We start from the raw sequence: 6301 nt of genomic DNA, 5'->3' as shown, positions 1-6301 counted from the left end.
AAATGGCCTGTTCATATTCTGTGATGAAAACAAATTCATCTACAATTTTATTTTTTCCCATGAGGCTACTCGGCGCAAGGTTAACAAGAGACCAACCCTTTGTTTCTTGTTGAGTTGGGCAAATATGAACGGCTATCTCTCTTTGTTCTTAATGGACCCGAAATCTTGGACTAAATCCAAACGAAAAAAAATGCATATAAATTTGCTCCTAATAATACTTGAGTACATCAAACCTCACTGCGTCACACGTAGCGTATCTCGACGTATGCAACCTATTTTCTTATTTGTTTTATTTCTGTTACTTTTTGGCGTGGTGATGTTAGATGGAACCTGGATCTCGTTAGATATGTGCGCATCGCTGCTCATAATGTCACTCACTCTCTCAACGTACACAATCGTGTGACCTAGGAATCCTCCTTCGAGGCTAAGAAAATGTTCGAGAGGTGAGTGATTAACCTCGTGAGTTCACATATACACTGTGCGTCAAAGACTCCAGTCGCCTATCTTTCGTAGGATGCCGTTAATTAATAACGTAGAGCAATTGATCAGTATCATCATTACTAATCACACACTTCATTCCTTCAGCATCGTGAGATCTTTTTTCACACTCACTGTTTGACTTTCTTTCCACTCAACACTCTCTCACGCCAGTGGTGAACTATCCGTTAGCCACGTGAGTAAACTACCTACACAGATCTCTACCTCTCTACACACCGGATATTAGGTCATCACTCACTCTCTTCAACAATAGTATTATCACTGATATTGTTGTACACTGTTATAACTTGTCTCACTCACACCTCTGGGTCTTACGTCGTGAGCGAGGTTTTATCTGATTATTCTCATCCAACTCACTATACTTATACAATTACGAGAGAGAGTGGATGCTAGATCTAACACACTCTTATAATTCTGTACATGTGAGAATAAGTCATACACGACTTAGTGTGTCTCTCATAACGCTTTCCAGACATGGAGTGAGCGATAGAGTGAGAGCACACTATGACACACTCGATACTCAAAGAGAGTATTAATGGAGATACCGTGTTGAGATCTGCCGTAGACTTGACGATGACAACTTATGCCTCATCTGAGTTAGGATTCGTAATCTCTCTAGCGTCATAGTGTGACAACGTAAGTTCTCGCATCGACTATTCAAAGACTATTACCCCACGTCACTACTGCAGCCCTCATCGGCTGCAATTATGGGGGGGAATGCTCACTCTGCTGTGATCACTGTGTTGAATCTACAGCCATGGGGTGTGTTAACCAATCGGCTATATATCTCATTACTTGTAGCTGTGAGAAGGGCTGCAAAAGAAAAAAGAGAGGCTGCTGAGCTCTTTTCTGTTTTGTTTATTCTTGTTATGCGATTGTTTCCCTTCTCGTCTCCTCTAAAACCTATTAATGCAGATGTGAACAGCACAGCAGTCCTCCGTATGTCATTATCATGGATCAGAGCTTGTAGGCGATATTCCCGTCTTCGCTTCCATGGCAGCTTCGTCGTCTGCAACTCTGATTGAAGAGTCGAGAGTTCAAACTCGACACAAGTGAAGTGATTATCACCACAACAACTTAAAGTTCTTTCATGGCAAACGTGGAAATACTGATTGTACGGTTCAATCACAACTGGAGAACCATCTGAATGGGAAATCCACTGCTGAAACTTTGTTCACTGCAAAAACTTGAAATGGATTACCTCGATGGCACGATTGTGCCGCCGGCGAAATAGATTGTCGACTCAATGGCAGAGTAAGACCAACCCCCTTTATCCCACTTGGCTGCTGATTTATCAGCATTTTTAGCATCCGCAATCTACTCCACGAATATCTGACATCTCTTTACCGTATGTGGCTCAACCTCAGTTCCTTCACAAGAGATATGGTTAACCATTGAACGACGGCTACGTCGTCCAACAGATCTCGTCTTCTTTTCCAACTTAAAGGTGAATTACATCAAATGCAACGGGCGATAAACAATGGTCCAGTTACCTTTTGAGATCAAAAATAAGGTACGACGCAATTGCAGCAGTGGATCGACCATTTGAACGAAGATATCATACATATACCCTAATGGCTGCCGATAACCTACCAGTCATTCAAGACTGCGATTCGACGATGCAAAATCCGATTGCGATAGAATGATTTCTTACTCTATGTTGATGCAGCCGAAAACTTTCACTTAAACGCAGATTTTGTAGTCGTAACTCTCACAATCTGTCATCGGAGATTCAGCCTTGCTTTAACTGCTTACCAGAGGAACATATCGTTGGAACGGTCTGCAACGGTGGAAGAGAACGCGTGGAATAATCAGCACTCGTACAAATTCAGGTCGCAAGCTCATCAGGCCGCCGACCACCGATCAACGATGGAAATCAAGCGACCATCGTGGAGACGCGCATCAACGCATTAGAGTGCCGAGAGTGTGTGATTGAAACCCGACTGAACCAGGGCACTCAGCAGTAAACTGCTTGGGTATCGTCATTGAGTACCAAGCTTACAATTCCACACCATAAGTTTATATCACGACAGGGGCATAAAAACTCACCAAACACTTCTAGCTCTACCTTCACGCTGTCACGCACGTCTCCTATGTGAGGAAGACATGCACTTCTAACTGTTTGAGTGTGTGTCAAGCTTCAGAATATGCAGCCATACCAACTGGAAATTCCAACGTGCAAGTTTGGAAATGGACAGCAACTCTCCAAATTGCTCATAGATTAGGTCAGACAGTGGTTCTTCATCCCACGCCTTCTCTTATAAATCGGTCAATAATCACAAATAATAATGTCAAATTTCAGTCTCCTCCCATTGTTCTCATCTTACAAATTAAACCCTTAATCTCTGTTATAAACTCACCTCCGAAAACCTGTTACTGTCTTACTCCCATTCATGGTTTCTTATTAAGGATTCCAAGAGCCACAAGAAGCTTCTTCTTGCTCACGACTTATCCTCTCAGAGTGTGTGTGAGTCTCTTACCGCAATTTAATCTCAAGCACTTAATCCTCCTATCCAAACTGCTTTCTGTAACTCTACTAACTCGAGCATCTCCTATACATATCACCTCACGGTATTTTATGTAGCATCCCATCAATACTATGCGCTTAGGCCATCCGTTCATCAAACAATCTCAACGCTCCTTCCCACAATTTTCGTCAAGCCCTGCTGCCAACAGTAGTGCCTCATAATATAAATGTTCGTGAGTGCCCAAAAACTAGTTCGTTTTATCATTCTCTACGTATGCTGATCTGTACATAGGTTCTGTATGATCATTGTCATTCGTCGCATGTCCGGCACACCGCTTTACTAAGTTTTTAAACGTAGAATTTTGAGTACATGCATTTAGTGTGTAATTGTGAAGGTCCTTCCCCACTCCTTTCAATTGCAATCATATCGTTATTATGTGTTATTTGCTTGATGACTTTAGTCGCTATTCTTGGGTCTTTCCCTCTCTACAATAAATCTGAAGATGCTTCTACCTTTCTCCGTTTTAAAACAAATTGGTCTGAACTTATTCCAAACTAAAAATTAAAATACTCCGTACAGATCGAGGTGGAGGAATACATGAGCTCAATCTTCCAAACTAATTTACAAAATTTTTGGCATGTCATCAAAGTCTTGCCCTTACACACGCTCAACAAAAATGGCGTTGTCTAACGAAAAACATCGCACATTGTTGAAACTATGAGGGCCATTGCTGTTTGATGCTCTTTTTACAGGAAAATTTTGGGACTGAATGCGTCTACTATACGGCGGTCATTTTGATAAACCGATTACCCTACTTCATCTAATCAACATAAATCCCCCCTATGAATACCTCTATCACCGACCTCCTTCTTATGCTCATTTACGACATTGGTGTTTGGTTTACCCATGGCTTGCTACTCAACTGTCGCAAAACTCTCTCCTCGAATTCAAACCCTGTATTTTTTCTGGGATATGTTCCTAACTCAAAAGGCTACCGCTGTTTTGACTTCAAACGTCCAAACTGTATTATTTCTCGGCACGTACCTTTCACGAATCTGTGTTCCCTTCATGCCTTGTGGACAACGGTCTAGTCTCCATCTGACGCTTAATTGGAAACCAACTCCATCACCTCATTCCTGATCATCTTTGCAAGCACATCCCAACCCAATTTACTTCAACAACCTCCGACTGTCACTACTCCTAAACCCCATTCCTCTAACATCGTCAGCTACTGCACTGGTCATTGACCCTTCCTAGTTCTAGCTTTGACAACACGCATCCTAGAATACACACCAAATATTTCCTACCACTCATCCGATGCTTACCAGGGCAAAACAGGGAAATTAAAACCCAAACCGGTGTTTGATTTGGACCATCAGGTCATTCCAGCAAATCACCACTAAGCTTTAAACAAAGAGATGCAAATACGTTTGTTTGGCGAAGAGCAAAAATGGACAAGTGAATTTGAAGCTCTTCAAAGTCAAGGTACCTGGCGGTTAGTTCCTCATGAACCTGGACAAAATATACTCGGCTGTAAAATGGTTATACAAACTAAATACAATGTGACGGATCGGTGCAAAGGATAAGGCAGTCTTGTTGGCTCAAGGTTTTAGCAAGAGCACGGGTTGGATTAATCACAGACGTTCAGCCCTGTGGCAAAATTTCCACCATTCGGTTGTTTATTACTGTGGCTGTGCTCGAAACAGTTGTCTATCAACTTGATGTTTCTAATGCGTTTTTTGCATGGCAAAACTACATGAACAAGTATATATGATGCAAACCGCTGGATTCGTGGATCCCCAAGATCACATCATGTTTGTCTCTACGGAAAGCCCATCTATGGCCTTAAGAGTCTCTAGACAATGGTTTTTGAACACTCTTAACTTATCTTATCTTCATATGGCTTTCCACGAGCACAGCCGATCCTTCCCTATTGCTGTACAATCGCAATTCTATTCAGATTTTACTTGCTGGTGTATGTTGATGACATCCTATTGACGGCAACAAACACTGCTGAGCTTCAACGACTTGCTTCAGAACCTGCATTCCAAGTTTCACATGCAAAATTTGGGCTCACTCAATCAATTCCTTGGCTTACAGGGACTCACCATTTATATGGTATTAATCTCAATCAATCTCACTAGCCAAGGAATTTTGTCCAAAGCTGCTATGTTAAGTGCAAAGCCCGTCTTTACTCACCTTCCCACCGTCATGCCAGCAAATTCAGCCCGATGATGAGCTGTACTCTCGCCATAATTTTATCGCAGATTGTGGGCTCCTGCAGTACTTGACCTTAACTCGTCCGGATTTAACTATTTGCTTGTGAACTTTCTTCTGTGCTCACATGCATAAAGCCGTTCGTTCTTCACTTTTCCACCTACTCAAGCAAGTCTTCGCTATATCCAAGGTACCCTGCATCTCGAGCCTTCGCTATTATCGAGATACTCTACAGCATCACGGTTATGCTGATTCCGACTGGGCCTCGGATAAGACTGATCGTCGCTCCATCACTGGATTGTGCTTTTCTCGGCAGCACACTGTCTCGTGGATGTTAAAACAAAACCTCTGGTTGCCGCTCCTTCAACTGAAGCTGAGTACCGCCGCCATCTCAACTTCAAGCCTGTGATGTCATCTGGCTTCTCGGTTAATTGCTTGGAATTTCAAGTTCTTCTACTCAATCAAACCAAGCGGATCTACTGTTGATTAATGTCTCCGCCCTGGCCTTAATCAACAATCCCAATTTTTATGCTCGTACCAAGCATATAGAAATAGGATTTTCACTTTATCCGTGATTGCATCGATTCGCCACTACATCTCGGTTCATCATATTTCCCACAGTTGATCAACCCAGCGGAATCTTCACCAAACCGCTTTCTGCTACACGTTTGTGCTAACTTCGTAACAAGTTAACGATTCGACCACCAAAATCGTTAAAACTGGAGGGGGTGATAAGGAACTGGATAAGTTGGCCAGTCTTAATTGATAAGTCGGCTCATGTATGCAATGCATACCCACTAACACTGCTTACTGCAGTGACGGTTGTTTAGCTCTACCGTTTGATCACTGTGTGTGAATCAAAAAGCCATTGGTGTTAACAATGGCTATATAATCTCAGTACTGTAGCTGTGAGAAGGCATGGGAAAAGAAAAAGAGAGCTGCTAGCTCTTTTCTGTTTTGTTATTTCTCTGTTATGCTTTGTTTCCCTTTCCTTTTCTTGCTAAAGCTTAATGCAGGGAAGCTGTTTATCATTTTTCAGCTCTAAATGACTAATGGCTTTAGGCAAGTTTTTTACTTAGTGCTTTATGAGATTAGAAGGTTCAAGTTAGTTCACAATT

Source organism: Dendrobium catenatum, unplaced genomic scaffold (genome assembly GCF_001605985.2).
Source record: "Dendrobium catenatum unplaced genomic scaffold, ASM160598v2 fragScaff_scaffold_1038, whole genome shotgun sequence".
Lineage (NCBI taxonomy): Eukaryota > Viridiplantae > Streptophyta > Magnoliopsida > Asparagales > Orchidaceae > Dendrobium > Dendrobium catenatum.
This window is presented reverse-complemented; position numbering follows the sequence as displayed.